The 26399-nt window shown below is 36.8% G+C and overlaps 1 protein-coding gene across 14 annotated transcripts in view; it reads right to left on the bottom strand.

The window, feature by feature from the left end:
* The window catches only part of NAALADL2 (N-acetylated alpha-linked acidic dipeptidase like 2), a 1511782-nt gene that overhangs the window by 1128243 nt on the left and 357140 nt on the right, over nucleotides 1-26399 (bottom strand). The window lies entirely within an intron of this gene.

Below are 26399 nucleotides of genomic sequence, written 5' to 3'. Positions count from 1 at the left end.
TTACTTGTAGAAAAATCTTTCCCTAGTTCCATCAGTGTTTCATTTGTATGTGTATCAAAAGTTTGTATTATTGCAAGACTTTTTTAAAAAGTATGGACATATCGATATCCTCCTGTGTATAATACGTATTCTTCATGGGACTTTGGAAAATAGAACATTAAATATGGATCTTTTACGAAACAACTGAACAGTAAACTTGGTTTTAAAGCCACTTATGCATGCTCTGTGGAGGGCAAGAATCTTTGTTCTGATCATCGAAATATCTTGTCTAGTTCAGTAGCTGACACGTATGAGGTACTCAGTGAATACTTGTTGAATGAAATATAAATGATGACTATTTTGCTGTCTATATTTTTGTGGTAGCCCATAATACTTCTGTTATTTTCTTTTTACTTCAGATACCGCTTTCAAGCCAGATAAGGCTTCACAGTTTGCTGTCTACTACCCAGGTTTCTCATGGTCATTCTCTGTCTAATTTCAACACCAATTTAAAATGAAAGAATTCTCTACCCATGTTTATTTTGTCTCCTACATACAATGTATTGGTGAATCATCATTTCCTATTCTATAACATGATTCTTATGTGTTCTTCTCATCTTTCCCCAACCCCAAAGAAGTCTTTATCACCAGCCTGGGTTAATTGCTTTTTAGACAATGGAAACTATCTTAATGTTGAAACTCAGTTTCTATGCCATCCCTAAGTTACTTTTTATAACTTTCAAAATTATTTTACATCTCCTTCATTTTGATTCTGTGTTGCAATAACTTACATCATCATAAGTTCCTAAGTATTACCTACAAAGTATTTGAGTAGCCACTTATAAAGATGTGCCATACTAAACACATGAACATGCTGATTAGATTAGTCCTGGGTAAACATAATATTTTTAAGAGTAAATAAAAACAAATGAAAAGAATATAAACCTTATCTTCATTTTTACAAAACCTAACTAAATTAGAGAGAGGCTACATGAAAACAATAGGACTGCATTACTTACGGTTTGACAGGAGGTTTTTGTTTTTTTGTTTGTTTGTTTGTTTGTTTGCTTTTAGTTTTCTTCCTAGAATTAATAATGAGTTTATACAATGTACTAATTCTTCAATGGATGAAGTTATTGACAATTGACAAGTAAATATCATACTCATAAGGAACATAAGTATTCTAATAAAGATGCCATTTGAAAAATAAACTCATTTACTTTAAAGAATTAGCTCATGCAATCCTAAGTGACTTTCATTAAATTATAAACATGTTAATGTTACTTATATCCAAAACTAACTGACAGTTTCTTCTGTTGTTGTTGAAGTGTAAGTATTTCGGCCCAGTGCTAACGTCTGCAAGTCTGGAGCAAGAGTACAAACAGAGGACCCAGCCCTCAGCCTCACCCCATTCTCTTCCTAAACCAGGCTCCATCAGGAAAATCAGAAGCCTGGTGCATGTGTGGAGACCACCAGCTGCATCTGAGCCCAACTGGCTCCTCCCTGCCCCTGGCTCCATCCCCCAAGACAGATTCAGAAAGAGACCTGTGCAAGGCCAGGAAGCAGTTTAGGGGTGTATTTGGGGCAGAGAATTTCTGGCTCCCTGGTACCAACATTATGGGATTGGGATGTGGGGTATATGGGGAGGGACATGGGCTCCAGTTGGGCAGGTCCCTGTGGGAGGGATGCGGTGGGAGGAGGATCAGCCAAGGATCTGGAAAGAATGCAGCCCAAGGCAGGGTCCCGGTTGTCCAGGTCTAAGTGAAGGGCAGAAGAGCACCGACTGCATTTCATGAGACTTTTTTATGGAAAGGGTCCACAACATTACAAAAACTAAAAACACTCAGAAAACTTGTGAAGTTTTTTACCCTATATAGGAAATTTTGAGATGTAGTAGATGTCACAACTCTTATTTCAACACAATGTTCTTTTGAAACTGCACTTTCCTACAGTAAGTACTCCAAAGCTAATAAACCCTAAAGCAAACTCTAAAATTTAAAACATGAACTAAAGTATACTTTATATTTTCCTATATTATATTTTTTGTTTCTATGTACACTATATCTCACCAATGTCTACCAGGACACATGTTAAGTGGATATAAAACTGAAGTAAATAATAATAAAACTGACAACCTGTCTTTGATTCTAAATAAATTATTAGCATTCTTTGGAGTATCCACTGGGTACACATTGTTGCATTGGGATATTAATGATTTACAAATTATTATTTTTCTGCATGTTGTTACAGTTTATAGAGAAATATTTCAACAAGACACAAAACAACTATTCTTTACTTATGCACATTTTTGACAGATTATTGTTTTTAATGAACCACATAATGGAGAAGAGGAAAAGGGATCAGGTCAGATGAAGCATGCCATATTGATCAATTTTATAATAAGCTAGAGTATCAATATTATAGGAACCGAACAAACAGGGAGATTTCTAGGATCTTGACCCTTTACAAGGCTACAATGCTCTACCAGGAAACTGGGGCCCAAGTGTCCACAATTGCCAGGAAATCCCACTTGGCTCCTGTAGGAATGTGTAAAATTGTCATACAGCCTCCTCTCTTGAATAGAGTAAAAGAGAGCAGTCCCTAGTTTTTAGGGATGTCAAAGATCCCCTTTTTCCTCAAGGGCCACTCCAGTTGTGAAGGAAATATGTCAGAGGTTTCACTCAGCATGACAAGGTCCCATTGGCAGGTATACTCCATCTAATGCTTCTGGAGTCAGACCTGCTGGCCAGCATTTTCCAGCAGGGCCTTTGTGACGGCTGATCTCAAAGTTTGTACCTCTAACTTTGCTCGGCTTCCACACGGTCTCTAAGTGGCAGCTTTCAGCAACGGCGCCCATGGTTGACTTCTCTCAGCAGCTGTTGCTAAGTTGGCTGTTCCGTGTGGTTATTCTAACACTGGCTGCTGGTAGAAAGCAGTGTCCTGAAGCCATCTCTGTGGCTTTTCATCTACCTTTTGCATTTCAGATCCTGCTCACCTCCTTAAATACTGGTCTAAAAACATCTTCTAGGTTTTGTTTCTTTAAATCAATTAATGAGTCCCCTGTTAACCCCCAGCACCATCTCTAGAAGGCATTTCACAACCGGGTTCCTGGTGAGAGCTATAGACATAGTTAGGATACTTCAGTTTTCTCAAATAATTGCATTTTAAAAGAATTTATTTAAAATCTTTCTTAAGTCACAATTGGGCAACAAGACTCAGTAATATTTTGTAGGGTCTGTTGACTCTCCCTTACCTCCCTACCCAATCCCAACCCCAGATGGTGACTTAACTCTCTTTGGTGGCAGCAAAGTGCAAAGAAAGTAAATGAAACACAACAAACTGCCACAATAGATAGCAACTCCAGCCAGTCCTAGAAGCCACCACACCAATATTGTAAGCTGTTTTCTATTCCAGTCCTGGTGTTCTGTCCATGTATTATTGGCCACCAGACAGAACAAATGAGGTCATATGGGTTAATGAAAACAGTTTTCTTACAATGACAATAATCTCAGCAGCAGAAGATACTATAAGTCTCCATTACTCAAGAAGATTCCAATCTCACAGGCTCATTATGGTCTCTCTACTTAAGACCTAGTTCATCCTTTTGTGATCATTTGTTTTCTACAACACAAACCTCTCAAACGTTTGTATTACAATATCCTAAGCATGGGAAGGGGGCCCTGTGATCTAGGTAATCAGTAGTGCTGCCTCTGCAAGTTGGTCTGGGTTGGACCCTCTGTTCCACTTGGTTCCCAAGACAGATCTCTGCATTTGGCTCACCTCAATTTGGTAATATTGAGAATGTATGCACTTTATGACAGCATTTTTCTTACCCTCATCTCTTTGTCCTTTCATTAATAAAATAGATTTGGGTGAAAAATACCTCCCAATAATGTCATAATCCATGGTGCTTCGTTGCTATATTTTGCTGGGCCTAAGATGCCAAGGTCTGTTGAGACTCCCCTGGTTAAAATCAGACTCCCAGGATCTCTCATTGTTTATTCTCCCTCAGGAAGTTAAAGAAAGAACTTGTCAGCCTTTCAAAAGAGAACCTGAACTCATATTCAAAGAACTTAGCAAAAGGCTCTAACATTTCTTTTTTAGTCTACTTTAGAGAGCAACAAGGGTATTTATTCATATATACCTATCATCCATCCTCTATCTATTGTCTAATCGTCATATCACAAACACTCTAAAAGTGATTCTGAACTACTGATTTGGTTATTAATCAAGTCAATCTATCTTTTCTTTTCCAGTACAGGTAGGGACAAATACTTAAGTACAAGGTATAAAAGTTATCAGAAAGCACATGAAGTTTCAGCTTAAGTATAAAAAATTGACATACAAGTTGATCACCGATTTATGAAAGCCCAGAAGATGTATTCCCTTCTTGATATGTCCCTAGGACATATCTCTGTCCTAGCTAGGTTTAAAAAATACATTTAAGCCCTATTCCAGAGATAAAATGGATATTAACAACTATGGTTTTCCAACAATTCTCAGACTGTAATTTTGTTCAGGGAGCTACTTCTGAATTATTTGAGTTAAGAAAGGGCAAACATTTTAAATTATTTAGTCTTTGCTGATTTTCTAATACAATTTATCCATTCATTTATAGGATCATCTTTTTAAGCACAGTATAAGTTTGCTTCTAATGCCACACACCAGTTGCCATAGCAATCATTTTCTTCCATTCCTGTGTACATTGACTTCCTTTCTGTTTTTTAGGCTGCCTTTCCAGACACTTTTGCTCATGGAAATCTATGAAAAGTCATTTTTCTTCATGGTGTTGTCTAAAGCAAATGTTTAATGAGTTTTAAATCTACAAATGCAATATGCCTCTGCTGTGCTGTTTATTTTACCCATTCTTCATTTATCACCAAATAATACACATTTCTCTTAATCAACTTAACAGATGAAGGAAATCAGATTGATCACAGATAAACCTAGATAAGCTGAGTTCCTTAATATACTAATATATTCCAAGGCTTTGAAAACTTTAGGTGCTTAAAATACAATGTGCTTTGATAAGGTCCTGCTGATTACTGAGCTAGCCCCTCCCCCCTCCCATCAATATCCACCAACTCACAGTTTCTTCCACAGGTTCCCTTCATGTTTCCAACTGTTTATTTTTTTTTAGGGGTCAGCTCTTACATGCTATGTCCTTTCTCATAATTATACAACAGTAACTCTTTTAATGAATATTATACAGTCCTATCCTATTTTATAGTACTGATTCTTCAGGAATTCATCAAAATACTATCAAACCTGCAATATTTTTGACGTTTAATGAATTCAGAACATACAATCATGGACAGACAGCCACATCACACCACGCACACACACACACACACACTCACACACACACAAACAACTTGTTCCCTGCCTCAACAATTTACTTGTGGATATGTTCTACATGGGGCCATAAACAATGGAAGAGCTAAATAACTATACAAGGGAACAACCCATGAAACACTGCAAGGCATGATTAATTGCTTGAACAAGGGGTATAGACCATAAGGTTCATGGCAAACAAGAGACTAATCATTTTGCAATTCAGGGTTAAGGGATTATTCCCCCAGCTAAATACAGAAACTTCTGCCTGGGCATAAAAAATGTACCACATTTGGTCCAGTTAATAAAGAGAGCTCAGTGAAACCTGCGATTCTCTACTATGAGAACTTCAGTACCCTGAACCCTTCAACATTTGCTAAAATTGCTCAGTGACTTCAATTTTGACGCTTTCTTCCCCTCATGACAAACTTTCAATATGCCTTCTAAATTGACTGTCATGTCTTTAACCCATTTATTCAACAAAAGATTTCATTCCATCCAGCACTGTGCTAACTACTGTGGTACATGATCTATGTTAATCAAATCATGGGGCAACTCTATTTAAGTAAATATGGTTTGCGACACAAAGAGTAAAAGCAGACATAGGGTCTTCAACCAAAAGCTGGGTTATACTTCAAATACTCATCTTCACATAGTGTGACTGGAGTTTTTTAAGCACATACATCTCTGACAGCATCATCAAAGTTGTATATTGTTATGTACACTTATTTTCTATCTTACATTTTTAAAAAGTCAATATCAAGTCAAGGCAGAGTACCTTTCACTACAGAAGAGAGTGATATTATTTTACTGAATATAAATAAGTTCATAACACCCCAACTAGCCAAGCAAACAACTGTACATGCCACAGAACAATAGTTATACAACAATTTATCTATTTGTAAAGATGTAAAGATTTATCTAAGAGTATATGGTGATACATTTCCATCTTCTGTTAAACTATTTTAAAAGTTAAAAATAACAAATTAATCTTTAATCAGTCTTGAGGTCAAGAGAGCAAAGCACATTCCTGGCAAACCCTGTGTTGAATGAAGCCTATTTCTAACCCAGTAGTCTTTGTAGTTCCAGCTCTAGCTAAAAGCACCTTACGAGAAGTATTAAGTTACTTTTCAGCATGGCTCTGTCAAAACAATGAAGAAATCCAATAATTTAGCTTTGCAAAATCTAGAAATGTAAATAAACGAGATGCATTTAGGCAGTTTTGCGCATTGTGTTTTCATTACACTTTCAATGTTTTCCTTAACTTGTGAAACATTTTGTCAGTTTGGAGGGAGGAAAAGAAAACCTAAAAATTTCATCATCTCTAAGAATTCAAATCCAACTCTAACCCCCAAAGATGTCATCTCATCTCTTCATGGGTCCTTACAAGAATATAAACCAAATATATTATATTAACCCATTAGTTAACCAGTTGGTGAACTTTATTTTCTGTTGATTTATAGAACTATGTTTTATACATCATGTAATAATCACAATGATGTGATTAGCCAGATGTTCTAACTTTGTATCAGAATATCTATATTTATTTGATAAGGTGCTAGAGAAGAAGCAAATTTAATTTTTGTATATTGAGGGTAGAAGGAGGGAAGCTGAGTGATGTTCCTTTAATCTTTATTACTATAGAAGGGCATAACCTTAACTCACCTTTCAGACAAACCTTGTGTTTCTTCGATACACCATGGACATATGCCTTTTATATAACTTTACAATTCAGTTTTATACCTGATCTTTCCACATCAAGATGTTTTATCTTTCCCTAAATTTCTTCTCCATTATTAGCAAATGGTTTCCTATTTGCTAATAGGAAAACCCAAACAGAACCTAAACGGAAAACCCAAAAAATCTCAGGGCTCCTTGTCATAGAGGGAGGGACATCTGGGGGTCTGGGAGGGAAATACAAAACAGATTAATCATCCTCTCTGCACAAGAATAACAAGCATAATTTTACTTTTTTCTGTAAAGCTTTTTGCCAAGCAAGGGATCATGCAAAAATAATCAGATGGCAGCTTGATGCTAATTTAACTAGAGCTCCTGGCTGTGCCCTGGCCTTTTGGTACCAGTTAACTAACTAGATATTGGTATAAAGATACCACAGCTAATCATGTAATCCCTGTGCCTTTACACAATCACTGGCTGTGGAATATGCACTAAATTAGGACAAAAGGATCGATATCACCTGAGAAGAGCCTGCTGTAATCTATTGAAAACACAGCGATAAGGAGGTAATGAAGAGGCAAACTTGAATAGGGAAGTAGAGTACACTGACAAAGTTTAGAGCCAAAATTCACATTTGGAACCCATTAAAAAAATCATGAACGTTTAGTTTCAATTTCAAAGACTTCAAACAGCATAAAACAAAATAAATAAATGTGGCAGGAAAGCAACATAACTATAGTCTGTGTCTCATTCTCTCAGAGCCTACATCTTAATAACCACTCAATCGAAAGGCAGCAATCTGAAGTCAAGTGTCATACTCATGGTAAAGAACCAAAACTGTAGCATCACACCCACATCTGCCTAGATAAAGAAATGTCAAATTCAATAGTTTTGCATAAACTCACATTCAAAGGACAAAATAAAGCATACCATGTTGACAAAGAAAAAATAAAACAGGACTAAGATAACCTGTATGTTTTTCAGAATAAGCTACCTTTGAAAAGAAGAAATAATATGTTATGCATTGAGCAGTTACTTCCACTTTGAAAAAACAAAGGGCTATAGGGTCTGCTCAAGTACAGAAGAAGTGAAAAGGGTATTAGGACCTGGTACGTGATTGAGGAGAACAAGTGTAAAAACTGCAATTTATCTGAACATTCAAGATAAATAAGTAAATAACTCTAAACTGCAAACATAATTTGCCTCTTTCCCTCTGAAATGCACTTTAAATAGCAAAGAAAATGTGTTTCCCCCCACATTCTGGCTGCTTTATAAACATTAATTAATTAATCTCAATAATACCCTTGTGACTGTGAATAGGTATTTTCTCTCTGTGTTCTACAAATGAGAAAACTATAATACTAATTATGTACATTTATAGAACTCTTTATCCCTTAGGGGTTCAGGGTGCCTTATTATTTTGAAATGACTAAACAGACATTAATTATCATGATACCTTTGTGAGGTATGTAAAACTACAATTAAATGAGTATGATTGAAAGATTAAAAATAAAGAAGAAATTTTATCCTGCATTTGTTCCTTCTTAAAATCACCCCTATATAACAAGATGATCCCGGTTGGGTGACAGTAGCTACAGTAATACTGAGATACTATTTTGGAAATATAAAAATGTTGTACAGTTGTTTTTTCTTCAAAGATGCTAAAAAAATTGACCTCAAATAAGTCTTAGAATTTTCTAATCGAAAGGAAAGGAAACAGAGAAGATGCAACAGGAAGTCAAGAAGAATGATAAATGAGCAGACATTTATTAATTTAACAAATATCTACTCAGTTCTGATAACGGAGCAGCCATGATTCTAGGTCCATGGAATATCGAAATGAACAAAACAAAGACCTGTCCTCATGGAGCTTACATTCCAAAACAGGAGCAAGACAACAAAAAAATGAACAAATAAAATAATTTCAGTTGAAAAATAAATTTTTATGAAGCAAATACACCAGGGTAAAGAGGCAGAGCGAGGGCCTTAGTATATGCAAAGAGTAAGAGAGGGACATGACATAGAGATCAAGGTCAGGAAACTGAGAAGATGAGAACCAGAAAATGTTCCATTAGTGTGGAGACTGGATAGCATAACATACAAGACATGCTTAGCATGTAGTAATCACTCAATACAGGTTTTGTGGTTTTGTTTGTTTACTTATTGAGAGTTTTTTTTTTTTCCTCTGAGAACTAGAGCAACAGTCTAAGCTTTGAGTTAGTGTATATTTTCTAGTTAGTGAATCTAATGAGGCAAATGGTTCCTCTTATCACAATGGTTCTCAACCCTGCCTGAACTATAGCATAGCCAGGGAGTACTTTTTAAATGATGGATACCCTGAAAGCCCTCTGAAATTTCTGATATATGAATTTTGCAGGTAGGATTGATAACCTGTTGTTGCTGCAGCCTTCTCCAACACACCCTCTAGCACTGCAGGAGACTCAAGCACTCAGGATTTCAGGGCCAGACAGATAATCTTGATGTACCCAGATAGGGCAGCTTAAGAAACAAACACGAGAACTGTAGCACTCACTGAGGTATTAAAAAAATATATGAAAACTCTGTGGGCTGAATTTGGCTTAGAGATTGGCAGTTTGCCTGGGCTACAAAATGCACACTATCTGATTGCACAAAATACAAAGAACTCTGATCCTAGTGATGAAGTTCTGCAAAGGGTCAGGATTGGCTAGGATTTAGCCATAATTCTGCAGTTACAGAGTGCAATACCCCTCAACTCTGGGACAGCATCCACTGGGCTCTTCATGCCAAGATGTAATTCTCACTGTCACCAGGTAAACACTTGTAACAGAAATTCAGAGAAGCCTGAAGGGGACAAGCCAAGAAAGGAAACAAAGGCTACAGTCATTCGATAAGCTCTAGTAAATACTTCCACCCAGCTGAGATCCCCAAGTGAGAAGTCACAAAAACTATATTTTCCATTCTACAGTTAAACATGGCAGTTTCAAAAGGCATAAATGTTTAAAATGACGCAAATTATTTTTTAAAATGTATGGAAAACAATGTTGACTCCATTAGATGGCATTACAGAAGTTTTTGGCCATCTGTATGTTCAGCTTATCTTTACATGAAAACACAATATGGATGTAATTAAGAAATAGAGGAAAACCAGCCAAGAGACACCAAGCACCTTCACGTTAAATATGACAGAATGCATTCATTTCATTGCCTAATTTAGTCATTATTCTCAACTGGGTAAGTAGTTCACACAAATTACAACATATGCATTTAACACATATATAAATATATGTAAGCACAGAGATTTCTGTAAAATGTTTCATCCTCTTGTGTCATTTGTGTCAATGCAAATATTGGAATTATTTTTGCACATTAGGCAACTGTGTGAAAGCCAGTGTAATAGTAGAAGTTCCACTGAAAAGTAAGAGAACTAGTCTTTTAAACCCACATACACACATACACACACTACTTTTGCATTTGTTCCTTCTCACTTGGAGAAGACCCTTGACTGAAGTGTAACCTTGTAGTCAGTGAGAAGCAATGGCATTCTCTGGATCATCTACTTGTTACTTAAACTCTGTTTGTGATCTAGTACTTTAACAGCTTGAATAAGAGTAAACTGTTATCTCAGTAGTGAACCAACAGCAGCAGCTGACAGTCAGAAGCAATAGATATCTATTCTCACGCTTCCCTACAAGGAGAAAAGACTCAAGTATATCTAAAGTCTTAATGATGCTAGAAAAAGGAAATAGTGACCCTGATCTGTCTCCTGGGGCACAAAAGTTTTGTATTAAGTAACCAATGTACACATGGGGTATTTTGCCCTTCTGTCCATAAAGGAGAGGAGAAGCATTCCCTCTCTGCCTATTTCTCTAGCTTAAGTCCCTGTTATTCCTCCATAGAGATCACGATTATGGCCAGGATGATTAATACTATCCCTCCTGAGCACGTCAAGCACTTGTCTCTTCAACTCTTCACCCATTTTTTCCCCCTTCCTAGACACTATATTTCCTCTTACACTAAGTCTTATCGATCCTTAAAGGCTCCCCTCAAATCCCCTTTTTTATCACTATACAGCCTTCTAATATTATTTTTATATTACTTCTAATATTATTTTTTCTCCACTAAATCCTATAGAACTTATTTTTATACGTCTCTTACAGCACTTACCATATACTGTCTTTCTAACTACTGCCTATATAATATGGTGTCACTGAAACTCAGCCCTATGAGGGACTACAGGGGATATCTGGTCCAATTGCCTAAACAATGCAGGAAGCCATTCTCCACACCTCCAGCAAATGCTTATCTTGCTTTGCTTGGCTTGTCAACCTCCTTCTGCTTCCAAGAATGGGAAGTGCACACTTTCTTTATTAAATATATGTATACAGAAGAGGTGCACAGTAGGCCCAGTAAATACCTGTTGAATGAATAAAAATACTTTATATTAAACTTGAACTGCTCTAACGTTGAACTAGTTCTTCCTCATACTTAGTTCAAATTTGGCTCTCTGTCATTTTAACTCATAATAATTACTCTAGGGTTCTGCCTGCTTCTATACACATAGAAGACATGCTTTAATACAGATCATATGAACTGGACAGCTACATGTAAAAGAATGAAATTAGAACACTCCCTAACACCATACACAAAAATAAACTCAAAATAGATTAAACACCTAAATGTAGGGCCAGACAATATAAAACTCTTAGAGGAAAACATAGGTAGAACACTCTATGACATACATCACAGTAATCCTTTTTGACCCACCTCCTAGAGGAATGGAAATAAAAACAAAAATAAACAAATGGAACCTAATGAAACTTCAAAGCTTTTGCACAGCAAAGGAAACCATAAACAACATGAAAAGACAACCCTCAGAATGGGAGAAAATATTCGCAAATGAAGCAACTGACAAAGGATTAATCTCCAAAATATACAAGCAGCTCAAGCAGCTCAATATCAAAAAAACAAACAACCCAATCCAAAAATGGGAAAAAACCTAAATAGACATTTCTCCAAAGAAGATATACAGATTGCCAACAAACACATGAAAGAATGCTCAACGTTACTAATCATTAGAGAAATGCAAATCAAAACTACAATGAGGTTATCACATAACACAAGTCAGAATGGCCATCATCAAAAAATCTACAAACAATAAATGCTGGAGAGGGTGTGGAGAAAAGGGAACCCTCTTGCACTGTTGGTGGGAATGTAAATTGATACAGCCACTATGGAGAACAGTATGGAAGTTCCTTAAAAAACTAAAAATAGAATTACCATATGACCCAGCAATCCCACTACTGGGCATATACCCTGAGAAAACCATAATTCAAAAAGAGTCATGTACCACAATGTTCATTGCAGCTCTATTTACAATAGCCAGGACATGGAAGCAACCTAAGTGTCCATCGACAGATAAATGGATAAAGAAGATGTGGCAGAAGAAGAAGTAGTAAGAAGTAGTAAGAAGAAGAAGTAATGGAATATTACTCAGCCAGCCATAAAAAGAAACAAAACTGAATTATTTGTAGTGAGGTGGATGGACCTAGAGTCTGTCATACAGAAGGAAGTAAGTCAGAAAGAGAAAAACAAATACCGTATGCTAACACATATATATGGAATCTTAAAAAAAAAAAAAAAAGGTTCTGACAAACCTAGGGGCAGGACAGGAATAAAGATGCAGACGTAGAGAATGGACTTAAGGACACGGGGAGGGGGAAAGGTAAGCTGGGATGAAGTGAGAGAGTGGCATGGACATATACACACTACCAAATGTAAAATAAATGGCTAGTGGGAAGAAGCCACATTGCACAGGGAGATCAGCTTGATGCTTTGTGTCCACCTAGAGGGGTGGGATAGGGAGGGTGGGAGGGAGATGCAAGAGGGAGGATATATGGGGATATATGTTTATGTATAGCTGATTCACTTTGTTATACAGCAGAAACTAACACACCATTGTAAAGCAATTATACTCCAATAAAAATGTTTTAAAAAAAACCTAACAACAACAAAAAAGACAGATCATATGATGAGGAGTTTTATCTTGACCACGCCGAATATCCCCTTTAATCACTGAAGATAATTTCCAGACCCTCCCTTGGAAAACTTAACACTTAGACCATGGCATTGAGAACAGGGTGCAACGTTCCTCTGAACACCTAGATTATGGAATGTCTCTCTACTTGGGAAACAGTATTAATGCCCAGAACAGTACCAATATGCAGATAGTAAATATTCACTCAATACAGGTTGAAAATCCGTGTGATTGGCATAACCCTGGAATACCAGTACCATACCATCTCTAGAAGAAACGTATATTCATTCCTAATAATACTGTAGTCTATGGGCATTTGTTTTAGACCATTTTCTGGCATTCAAAAGACCACCTTGATTTTCCTTAAAGTCCACTTGCCAACTTTTCACAAGAGAACTGAAGATGAAGCCTGTTGAAGCATGAAGGGAAGACGGAGTATAGTGTGCTTATGCAAACATATGTGGAAGGGAGAGGGTCAAACTGTAGAAACAGCAGATGGACCAAGCTCCACATTAAACAGGACAGGTTGAGAGTAGAGATATCCTTTGCTGTATTTTTTCATTCCTTTAACTTTCAATCCTTCAGGAAATCAAATCTCTCATCAACACAGAAAGAATAGTGCAATTTATCAGCCATGTTATTGTTTTCTCACAGCAGACATAGTGTTCTCAGGCCTACATTGGATAGTATTAGGTGCATTTGACTTTCATCATCTTCAGAAAATGTACTGTTGCTTTTCTATGTCTAATAGTTAACAATCTTTTAAGTGTAAATATATTTTTTCAATATTTTCAAACTCTTTAATCACTTGAGTTGAGTTCCAGTTTTATTTATTAATTTCCACCACGTCCTTGTGTTAGAACAGAGAAAGGAGGACACTTGGTGGCAAAGGGTTGTATCATAATTTTTTATATCCTACTAAAATAAACAATGAAATACATGTATGTTTTGGTCAAAATATTCTGCTAATTTAATCTATATTTCATAGAGAGAGGTTCTTTACAAGGAGGTAGGACAGTAGTTTCTGGACCGGTGTCCAAGTTAACAAGGAGGAGACTGCAGTATTCTGTCCCTTGAAAAGATTATGATAATTGACAAATTACATAATCACTTTACTCATTAGTACTGTGATTGAAATTAAAGTGTATGAAGTAATAAACTTTAGTTAATTAATTCCTGATGTTGTATGGCTTTCTACTGTTTCCCAAAGCTGTTCCTATTGTTTTTTGCCCCAAAGGAATTTAAGAAAATTTTTTTAAAAAGCTTTTCTCTATGATCACATAGTGTGCTGTGCACTCTGAAATGAATTATGTTCTTAAATATGTACATTATGTGTAAACAATGATGCAGGTTTATCACCCACGGTGAGGAATGAAGTCCTTCATAACTGAATCAATGAAATGTCTTAATTTTATCACACTGCCACCATGATTCATAAGAAGTATATAAAGATCCATCATTGAAATGAGAGAAATCTCTTCCATCTTCAATAACGAAAACCAAAAGCAATATGTGCCTAGAGATTAGATCATCTGTCAGTTACAATGTATCATTGCAGGTTTTCAAATTACAAATAATGTAGTTTTCTGAGTGGCAAATTTCATGGCTGAGGGAGTACAGATGAATTTGCCAGTTCACAACAAGGTATGTGGAATTCAGGAAGGTTTTGGGCACTTGGGGACTGGATGCACATGGTCCAATGTTATTCATAAGATTTCAATAAGAAGTAGTGCTGGAGCTATGGAGCTGCAGTGTTAACAAAGGTGTGAGTCTTTAAAGCCTATAACCTAAACATGGGCATTCACTGCCAGTGAGATCTGTCAGTGTGCTGGGAGCAGTAAGCATGGTATAGAATCATGGTTTCTATTGCCCGTATCATTACCCTAGCTGCACACCCTTTGGGAGGCTACCCAACAGTCTCAGGACAATTTTCACATGCACTTTGTAAACCTGTAGAACATCTTGGTGTAGAGTTACAAGAGTTATGGGGCTCTTTTACTGTGTGCCAAAAAGAAGATTTTAGGTCCAAGTAAGAAATATTTGTCTTGCTTGTCCAGGTCTGTCAATCAACGGCATTTACTGAACTCCCACTGTCTGTAAAGATTCTTACTTGAAGAAAGTTGACTCAAAAAGGAAGAAGATGATGGAGGAGGGAGGGATAAATTAGGACCTTGGGATTAACATATATACACTACTATGTATAAAATAGGTAAACAAAAAGGACCTACTGTATAGCACAGGGAACTATATCCAATATCTTGTAATAACCTGTAATGGAAAAGAATCTGAAAGAGAATGTATACACATATGTATATATGAATCACTTTGCTGTACACTTGAAACTAACACGACATTGTAAATTAACTATACTTCAATTTTTAAAATTTGGTCACTTGAAAACAAAAGGAAGAAAGTGAGAGCCTCTGCTTTCCAACTGCTGAGGAAGAAAAGACAACAAATGAATATGCAGTGGAGGCTTATTTTTAATCCAGCATTCTCAGAGAGCACATTCAGATAACTGAGGCTGTTTTGTTTTGTTTTGTTTTTAATGGATGCTTATTTTAGCCATGTTAGTCATAAAGATGTGACACCAGACTGCTCTTTAAGAAAGGACTTGCTGCCCACCAGCAAGGAGTATGGTTTGTCTCAGCTTCCAGCTTCTTCTCAGGACAGCCCCTGGCCAATCACCAAGCAAGGCAGTAGTACCAGAGCCTAGCATTTCCTCCTAGAGGAAGACTCCTCCAATGGGCAAGCTTTGCTCTGTGGGACCCTGGCGGGAGAAGAGCACTGTGGTCTGATGGCCTCCCTATACAACCCTGCTTCTGCTCTTTTCCTTTCAAAGATGTTACTCACCAGTAAATCTTCTGCATGCCTAATTCCATCTCTAAGCTCCTTTGTGGAGAACCCAACTTGCAACAGAGAGTCTTTACAATTTATTTATAATTTTTTTCTGTAATAAAGAATGAATGAGATACTGATACATGCTACAACATGCATGAACCTTGAAAACAATATGCTAAGTGAAACAAGTCACAAAAGATGGCACATTGTATGATTCTATTTTTATGAAATGTCCAGAATACACGAATCCACAGAGGCAGAAAGTAGATTAGTGGTTGCCAGGGCTTGGGAAGATGACGAGATGGAAAGTGATTGCTAATTGGCATAGGATTATTTTGGGGGGGTGAGAAGAGTGTTCTAAAATTCCAATTTTAGTATATGTGCTGCCAAAGTGAGCACAAAAATGTTCCAAAATTGATTGTGGTAATGGTCACACAACTCTGAATATAATAAAAGCTACTGAACTGTACATTTTAAATAGGTAGATTTGAGATATATGAATTATCTCAATAAAGGCATTAAAAATTTATTTTTTATACACTATCCTATTTTCTGAAACACACTATACTCATAACAGGACACTACAGGACTGCAGGAGGACATGTGCCCAATCCTTTAGACAGTTGTCATTTCTCAGTATATAAGCATAGAGCAGCCTAGCTCTTCCATTTGGGAGATCTGAAGTGAAAACCAAACAACCAAATCTGTAAAATCATTAAACTAAATTTGTATATAATTCTAAGGTTTTAACCTTCCTCTTTTGGACAACATGAAAGCCATGGCTCTCTGAGAAAGTGTTCTCTCATTGTTTAGAAGCTTACTTTTCTATTACTTTTGTGATTAGGATAACCAAGGTGTCCAGAACTCATCTTGTATGTAGGTGTGTATATTAGGATGTACCTGCAACAGGATGTTATGTGAGATTTTTCCTTTTGATGCAGAATTGTCAAAGGTGCTAAGCATTCCATGCTTAAAAGAGAATGGTCTATGAGCCACCTAAAGTGGGGATGAGACATGAGCTCACTAAAAGGAGGCAAAACTGGCCTTGCCACCACTAGCCATCACTTCATCTCCTCTGTAGAATCTGTAAAAGGACAGGGTTGTCATTAAATCCTCTGCTTTGTGAGGAATCAATGTTCTTGATGAGAGGCTACTGTCTCTCCCTAAAGCCGAGAGTAGGATGTGAAGATATTACTGAGAGACTATATGGGGTGCCTCTAAGAAAGGGATTCAGGTATTTCATTCCCTGGCTAGATGTCTGTTTGGGCAGCTAACCAGAAGATCTGTCTCAGAAGAGTACTGGAGAAAGGTAGTACATCTAAGCTAGGACATACCAGTGGGTCAACCTATATTTCCACCATTTGGTATGGCAAGGACATATGAGTTTCTGGTGGACCACATGGATGTCAAGAAGGTAGTTAGAGGTGTACCAATTTATTGTATTCCACGTAAGACAGCTACTTGCAGAGCACAGGGATTCTAACAGTAAGAAGCTGTGGGTTAGATGAATAGTATTAGGAGCAGGGGAGGTGGGATAATGAAAAGGGTGGGGTGGGCAGATGACAGAGGGGCAGAATGCAAAATTTAAGTCACATAATTTAATGAGTTAATCTTTGTAAAAGTACACCCAGTGTTAGGTCAGAGTTTTCATGTATTAAGTATTGCAATTATTACCATCATTTAATTCTGGCTTCCCAGAATGAAGCCTGCAGTTAAACAATCAAAACTGCTTATTTTACTCAATCAATAGTTTCTACTACTTGGATCAGTGCGATTAACAACACTACACTTTTCAAACCACATTTCCTTAAATTCATTCTTTAAGGAAAGCACCGATTCGTTTCCTATTATAGACAATTAAAAAAATCTGCATGCTAATCAACATCCTCTCTACTCAATTTCAATCTACAAATACTCAAAAGCAAACTACAATAAAAATCTAGGGGGTAATACATTTCTGTTTCTCTCTAATGCAGTAATATGTTATTCTTGAAAAGTCCTGCACACATATTTTCATCCTCTAAGTCATTTAGGAAGAAAAAGAGAGTAGCATACCAGCACAGTGACATCAAAATATTGAAGACAAAAGATTGAAGATTTCAAGAAAGCAAGCAGACTTAACCCATTGATTAATTTCTATATTTTAGGAAAGCTTAGTCTTATCCTATACATAAGGAAAGCATGCATCAATTAACATCATGATCATCAAAACTAAAATCTCACTGGGAGAAACACCAAGCAATGAGTTTTACAAAGGCAAATATTGGGTCCAATCTATCACTGTGTCCCCCATATCTAAGCCAAAGTCTATCCACGTGGGTTTAATAAGAGTGTAGATAAAAGTTTGAGTGTGTGCATGGAGAGAATAATCTTTTCCTATTTCTACATCACTTTCTAAACCTAGTCAGTCATGACATGTTGTCAGTTTTACTCTAGAAATGTCTCTGGAATTTCCTACTTCTCTTAAAACGCCCTCCAAAATTCTACTAGAGCTTTGATCTCTCTTACGCTCTTAACACAACAATCTCTCCAACACTTTCTTCTCTTGTAGCATCTCTAAATAACAGGTCAGATATATCACTCTCCTACTGCCAAATTTCTACTGGCTCTAGTTTGTGTATAGGATACAGTCTGACCATATAGTGAAAAAAATACAAAACCCTTGTAATCAGGCTCCAGGCTACTTCTTTATGTTCATTTCTGGCCATTCCCTCACCAAATCTCATGGACCTATGTATTAGCAACACCCAATATATACACCCTCAACAAGCCATGTTCCTGTATGCTTTTGTATGCCAGCATACTACCTTCCCCATTCTTTCTTCACTCAGTAACAACCATGTTCCCAGTAAGTACTGCACTGGGTGTTAGATAGAACCTTATAATGAACTCAATAGAAATTTTTTTTATTTTATATCAATACACATCTTTGATGTTACCTCTGTCTTAAAGCCTTATCCAACTTCCTCAGACAGAGGTAGAGGTATTCTTAGTATAATTTGGTTTTACTCTAATATTTGTATCTTTCAATTATTTGTATATGTTTGTATCTTTTCCACTAGACATGAGGGGCTTTACCTCTCACCTATATCCCTGACATGCAACAGAGTGCTGGATTTGAAAAATAAATTTAATTTTAAAAGCATAATGAATGAATGATCAAAGTGACAAAAACAGACACTCAGATATTTAAACAACAAAAGAAATTCAATAATTCAGACTCTATAAGTTCTAAACTAATGATGGCTCAGACAAGGCCCAGAGAGAAATTTATGAAGTTTATCATCTTTTAACGAAAGAGTTTGATTATAAAATGTACCTTAGAAAAAGGTGGGAAAAAGGATATTAAAAGTACTTGAGTTAATTATTTTAAGAATGTAAAAAAATTAAGATAAAAAATATTTACTTCCCCAGGGCCCTGAACCAAGATGGCAGAGTAGAAGGATGTGCTCTCACTCTCTCTTGCAAGAACACCAGAATCACAACTAACTGCTGAACAATCATCAACAGGAAGACACTGGAACTCACCACAAAAGATACCCCACATCCAAAGACAAAGGAGAAGCTGCAATGAGACAACAGGAGGGGCGCAAACACAATATAATCAAATCCCATAACTGCTGGGTGGGTGACTCACAAACTAGAGAACATTATACCACAGAAGTCCACCCACTGGAGTGAAGGTTCTGAGCCCCATGTCAGGCTTCTGAACCTGGGGGTATGGCAACGGGAGGAGGAATTCCTAGAGAATCAGATTGTGAAGGCTAGTGGGATTTGATTGCAGGACTCTGACAGGACTAGAGGAAACAGAGACTCCACTCTTGGAGGGTACAAACAAAATAGTGTGCACATCGGGACCCAGGGGAAGGAGCAGTGACACCAGGGGAGACTAAACCAGACCTACCTCCTAGTGTTAGATGGTCTCCTGCAGATGCGGTGAGTGGCTGTGGCTCACTGTGAGGACAAGGACACTGGCAGAAGAAGTTCTGGGAAGTACTCCTTAGTGTAAGCCCTCCCAGAGTCCAATATTAGCCCCACCAAAGAGCCCAAGTAGGCTCCAGTGTTGGGTTGCCTCAGGAGAAAAAACCAACAGGGAGGGAGAGCAGTCCCACCCATCAACAGTCAAGCAGATTAAAGTTTTACTGAGCTCTGCCCACCAGAGCAACAGCCAGCTCTACCCACCATGAGTCCCTCCAATCAGGAAACCTACACAAGCCTCTTAGAGAGCCTCATCCACCAGAGGGCAGACAGCAGAAGCAAGAAGAGCTACAATCCTGCAGCCTGTGGAACAAAAACCACACTCACAGAAAGATAAACAAGATGAAAAGGGAGAGCACTATGTACCAGATGAAGGAAAAAGAGAAAACCCCAGAAAAACAACTAAATGAAGTGGAGATAGGCAACCTTCCAGAAAAGGAATTCAGAATAATGATAGTGAAGATGATCCAGGACCTCGGAAAAAGAATGGAGGCAAAGATCAAGACGATGCAAGAAATGTTTAACAAAGACCTAGAAGAATTAAAGAACAAACAAACAGAGAAGAACAATACAATAACTGAAATGAAAACTACATTAGAAGGAATCAATGGCAGAATAACTGAGGCAGAAGAACGGATAAGTGACCTGGAAGACAGAATGGTGGAATTCACTGCTGCGGAACAGAATAAAGAAAGAAGAATGAAAAGAAATGAAGACATCCTAAGAGACCTCTGGAACAATATTAAACGCAACAACATTTGCATTACAGGGGACCCAGAAGGAGAAGAGAGAGAGAAAGGACCAGAGAAAATATTTGAAGAGATTATAGTCGAAAACTTCCCTAACATGGGAAAGGAAATAGCCACCCAAGTCCAGGAAGCACAGAGAGTCCCATACAGGATAAACGCAAGGAGAAACACGTCGAGACACATAGTAATCAAATTGACAAAAATAAAAGACAAAGAAAAATTACTAAAAGCAGCAAGGGGAAAACGACAAATAACATATAAGGGAACTCCCATAAGGTTAACAGCTGATTTCCCAGCAGAAACTCAACAAGCCAGAAGGGAGTGGCATGATATACTTAAAGTGATGAAAGGGAAGAACCTACAACCAAGATTACTCTACCCAGCAAGGATCTCATTCAGATTCGATGGAGAAATCAAAAGCTTTACAGACAAGCAAAAGCTAAGAGAATTCATCACCGCCAAAACGGCTCTACAACAAATGCTAAAGGAACTTCTCTAAGTGGGAAACACAAGAGAAGAAAAGGCCCTACAAAAACAAACCCAAAACAATGAAGAAAATGGTCATAGGAACATTCATATCGATAATTACCTTGAACATGAATGGATTAAATGCTCCAACCAAAAGACACAGGCTTGCTGAATGGATACAAAAACAAGACCCATATATATGCTCTCTGCAAGAGACCCACTTCAGACCTAGGGACACATACAGACTGAAAGTGAGGGGATGGAAAAAGATATTCCATGCAAATGGAAATCAAAAGAAAGCTGGAGTAGCAATACTCATATCAGATAAAATAGACTTTAAAATAAAGAATGTTACAAGAGACAAGGAAGGACACTACACAATGATCAAGGGATCAATCCAAGAAGAAGATATAACAATTATAAATGTATATGCACCCAACATAGGAGCACTTCAATACATAAGGCAACTGCTAACAGCTATAAAAGTGGAAATCGACAGTAACACAAAAATAGTGGGGGACTTTAACACCTCACTTACACCAATGGACAGATCATCCAAAGTGAAAATAAATAAGGAAACAGAAGCTTTAAATGACACAATAGACCAGATAGATTCAACTGATATTTATAGGACATTCCATCCAAAAACAGCAGATTACACGTTCTTCTCAAGTGCACACGGAACATTCTCAAGGATAGATCACATCTTGGGTCCCAAATCAAGCAGCAGTAAACTTAGGAAAACTGAAATCATATCAAGCATTCTTTCTGACCACAAGGCTATGAGATTAGAAATGAATTACACGGGAAAAAAAGTAAAAAACACAAACACATGGAGGCTAAACAATATGTTACTAAATAACGAAGAGGTCACTGAAGAAATCAAAGAGGAAATCAAAAAATACCTAGAGACAAATGACAATGAAAACACGATGACCCAAAACCTATGGGATGCAGCAAAAGCAGTTCTAAGAGGGAAGTTTATAGCAATACAATCGTACCTGAAGAAACAAGAAAAATCTCAAATAAACAATCTAACCTTATACCTAAAGGAACTAGAGAAAGAAGAACAAACAAAACCCAAAGTTAGCAGAAGGAAAGAAATCATAAAGACCAGAGCGGAAATAAATGAAATTGAAACAAAGAAAACAATAGCAAAGGTCAGTAAAACTAAAAGCTGGTTCTTTGAGAAGATAAACAAAATTGATAACACATTAGCCAGACTCATCAAGAAAAAGAGGGAGAGGACACAAATCAATAAAATTAGAAATGAAAAAGAAGTTACAACAGACACCACAGAAATACAAAGCATCCTAAGAGACTACTACAAGGAACTCTATGCTAATAAAATGGACAACCTGGAAGAAATGGACAAATTCTTAGAAAGGTATAACCTTCCAAGACTGAACCAGGAAGAAATAGAAAATATATACAGACCAATCACAAGTAATGAAATTGAAACTGTGATTAAAAATCTTCCAACAAACAAAAGTCCAGGATCAGATAGCTTCACAGGTGAATTCTATCAAACATTTAGAGACGAGTGAACACCCTCCCTTCTCAAACTCTTCCAAAAAATTGCAGAGGAAGGAACACTCCCAAACTCATTCTATGACGCCACCATCACCCTGATACCAAAATCAGACAAAGATACTACAAAAAAAGAAAATTACAGACCAATATCACTGATGAATATAGATGCAAAAATCCTCAACAAAATACTCGCAAAAAGAATCCAACAACACATTGACAGGATCATACACCATGATCAAGTGGGATTTATACCCAGGATACAAGGGTTCTTCAATATATGCAAATCAATCAATGTGATACACCATATTAACAAGTTGAAGAAGAAAAACCATATGATCATCTCAATAGATGCAGAAAAAGCTTTTGACAAAATTCAACACCAATTTACGATAAAAACTCCCCAGAATGTGGGCATAGAGGGAACCTTCCTCAACATAATGAAGGCCATATATGACAAACCCACAGCAAACATCATTCTCAATGGTGAAAAACTGAAAGCATTTCCTCTAAGATCAGGAACAAGACAAGGATGTCCACTCTCGCCACTATTATTCAACATCATTTTGGAAGTCCTAGCCATGGCAATCAGAGAAGAAAAAGAAATAAAAGGAATAATAAATTACAAAAGAAAAAGTAAAACTGTCACTGTTTTCAGATGACATGATACTATACATAGACAATCCTAAAGATGCCACCAGAAAAGTACTAGAGCTAATCAATAAATTTGGTAAAGTTGCAGGGTACAAAGTTAACGCACAGAAATCTCTTGCATTCCTATATACTAATGATGAAAAATCTGACAGAGAAATTAAGGAAACACTCGCATTTACCATTGCAACAAAAAGAATAAAATACCTAGGAATAAACCTACTTGGGGAGACAAAAGACCTGTATGCAGAAAACTATAAGACACTGATGAAAGAAATTAAAGATGATACCAACAGATGGAGAGATATACCACGTTCTTGGATTGGAAGAATCAATATTGTGAAAATGACTATACTACCCAAAGCAATCTACAGATTCAATGCAATCCCTATCAAATTACCAATGGCATTTTTTTACAGAACTAGAACAAAAAATCTTAAAATTTGTATGGAGACGCAAAAGACCTCAAATAGCCAAAGCAGTCTTGAGGGTAAAAAGTGGAGCTGGAGGAATCAGACTCCCTGACTTCAGACTATACTACAAAGCTACAGTAATCAAGACAGTATGGTACTGACACAAAAACAGAAATATAGATCAATGGAACAAGAGAGAAAGCCCAGAGATAAACCCATGCACCTATGGTCAACTAATCTATGACAAAGGAGGCAAGGATATATAATGGAGAAAAGACAGCCTCTTCAATAAGTGGTGCTGGGCAGACTAGACAGCTACATGTAAAAAATGAAATTAGAACACTCCCGAACACCATACACAAAAATAAACTCAAAATGGATTAGAGACCTAAATGTAAGACCATACAGTATAAAGCTCTTAGAGGAAAACATAGGAAGAACACTCTTTGACATAAATCACAGCAATATCCTTTCTGATCCACCTCGTAGAGTAATGGAAATAAAAACAAAAATAAACAAATGCGACCTAATGAAACTTCAAAGCTTTTGCACAGCAAAGGAAACCATAAACAAGACGAAAAGACAACCCTCAGAATGGGAGAAAATATTTGCAAATGAAGCAACTGACAAAGGATTAATCTACAAAATTTACAAGCAGCTCATGCACCTCAATATCAAAAAACAAACAACCCAATCCAAAAATGGGCAGAAGACCTAAATAGACATTTCTCCTAAGAAGACATACAGATGGCTAAGAAGTACATGAAAAGCTGCTCAACATCACTAATTATTAGAGAAATGCAAATCAAAACTACAATGAGGTACCACCTCACACCAGTTAGAATGGGCATCATCAGAAAATCTACAAACAACAAATGCTGGAGAGAGTGTGGAGAAAAGGGAACCCTCTTGCACTGTTGGTGGGAATGTAAGTTGATAAAGCCACTATGGAGAACAGTATGGAGGTTCCTTAAAAAACTAAAAATAGAATTACCATATGACCCAGCAATCCCACTACTGGGCATATACCCAGAGATAACCGTAATTCAAAAAGACACATGCACCCCAGTGTTCAATGCAGCACTCTTTACAATAGCCAGGTCATGGAAGCAACCTAAATGCCCATCGACAGACGAATGAATAAAGAAGATGTGGTACATATATACAACGGAATATTACTCAGCCATAAAAAGGAATGAAATTGAGTCATTTGTTGAGACGTGGATGGATCTAGAGATTGTCTTACAGAGTGAAGTAAGTCAGAAAGAGAAAAATATCGTATATTAATGCATCTATGTGGAACCTAGAAAAATGGTACAGATGAACCGGTTTGCAGGGCAGAAATTGAGACACAGATGTAGAGAACAAACGTACGGACAGCAAGGGGGGAAAGCGGCGGGGTGGGGGGATGGTGGTGTGATGAATTGGGCGATTGGGATTGACATGTATACACTGATGTGTATAAAGTTGATGACTAATAAGAACCTGTTGTATAAAAGAATAAATAAAATACAATTCAAATATTCAAAAAAAAAATTTACTTCCTAATATCTCTTATGTATTCCTTAATATAAATAACCTAGTAAATTATTACCTATTATTTTGAATTGCTTTTTCACTGATAGATGAAATCCATTAATCTGTAATATTTCTAACCCTACTAGTCACAGATGAGAAGTAACAGAATCCCCCAAGTTCCCATAGAATTTGTTTCCCGGTCTGAGACCTCTAATGCAGTGCTGTTCCCTGCCCCAACTTAACATTTTAATATTTGTTGATTCTGATCAAACAGTGATTATACATCACTCTTTTGTCACATAGTGGATCATATTCCAAATTGGCAGGCACTGTGGGCATACATAAAATCTAATATCAAGTTTCTATTTCCTTGTTTGAACTCACAGTGATAAAAGTCCTCAGAGGCAAGCTATTATTTGTAATTTGTGTATTATTTGCACAGTTCAGTTCATACACACACGTGTGTGTGTTTTTGTGTATAAATTGTGATTTTGCTTAATGAGTGTGCAGATAGATATGACAGAATAGATTACTTCCTGTTCTAAATATGAATTCACAGAAAATGTTATCATTGACATACAGTTTCTAAAGATGGGAATCTAATATTTTTTATTGTAACATTTATAGAAAAGTATAGATATTGTCTGTCTTATGGAAAAAAATGTGAAGGCGTCTATATCTCTAAATTTGGTCACTGGAAAAGCGAAAGATTTTTTATTTCAATAGTAAGAGACAACAGACAATTATTTTAAATAATTTTTCAAGGAGAGAAAATAAAATTTTTAAAATATAAAAAAGCAGAGGAAAATTACGCTTGTTCTCAAAAGGATAAAATGATGGTTCCCTTAGCAGGAAAAAAATATGTTGGTAGAGAAAACTGAGGATGTAGGAAAGTCCAAACTGCATTTTCTGTGCTTTACTTTGTTGCGTCTTCATGGCCCAGTATGAATCATATTATAAAATGTAAAATGAAAGGTATAATAGCATGATAAAATAATTTGAAGTATTCTAATATGCCACCTTTGGTCCCACTTTTAAATATTCGGTATATTAAAGAAAATAGATTAATAGATATACCAATAATATACTTAAATACATAGTTTGTTAGCTTATATACATATATAGCTTACATATGTAATTGGACTCATGGTCTGTGATTCTTAATTTTATGTGTCAACGTTCCTGGGCTAAGAGATTCCCAGATAGCTGATAAAACATTATTTGTGGATGTGTCTGTAAAAGCAG

The sequence above is a fragment of the Eschrichtius robustus genome, chromosome 6, assembly GCF_028021215.1.
Source record: "Eschrichtius robustus isolate mEscRob2 chromosome 6, mEscRob2.pri, whole genome shotgun sequence".
Lineage (NCBI taxonomy): Eukaryota > Metazoa > Chordata > Mammalia > Artiodactyla > Eschrichtiidae > Eschrichtius > Eschrichtius robustus.
Note: the sequence above shows the minus strand (reverse complement) of the source record. Positions and strands in the feature narration are given on the sequence as shown.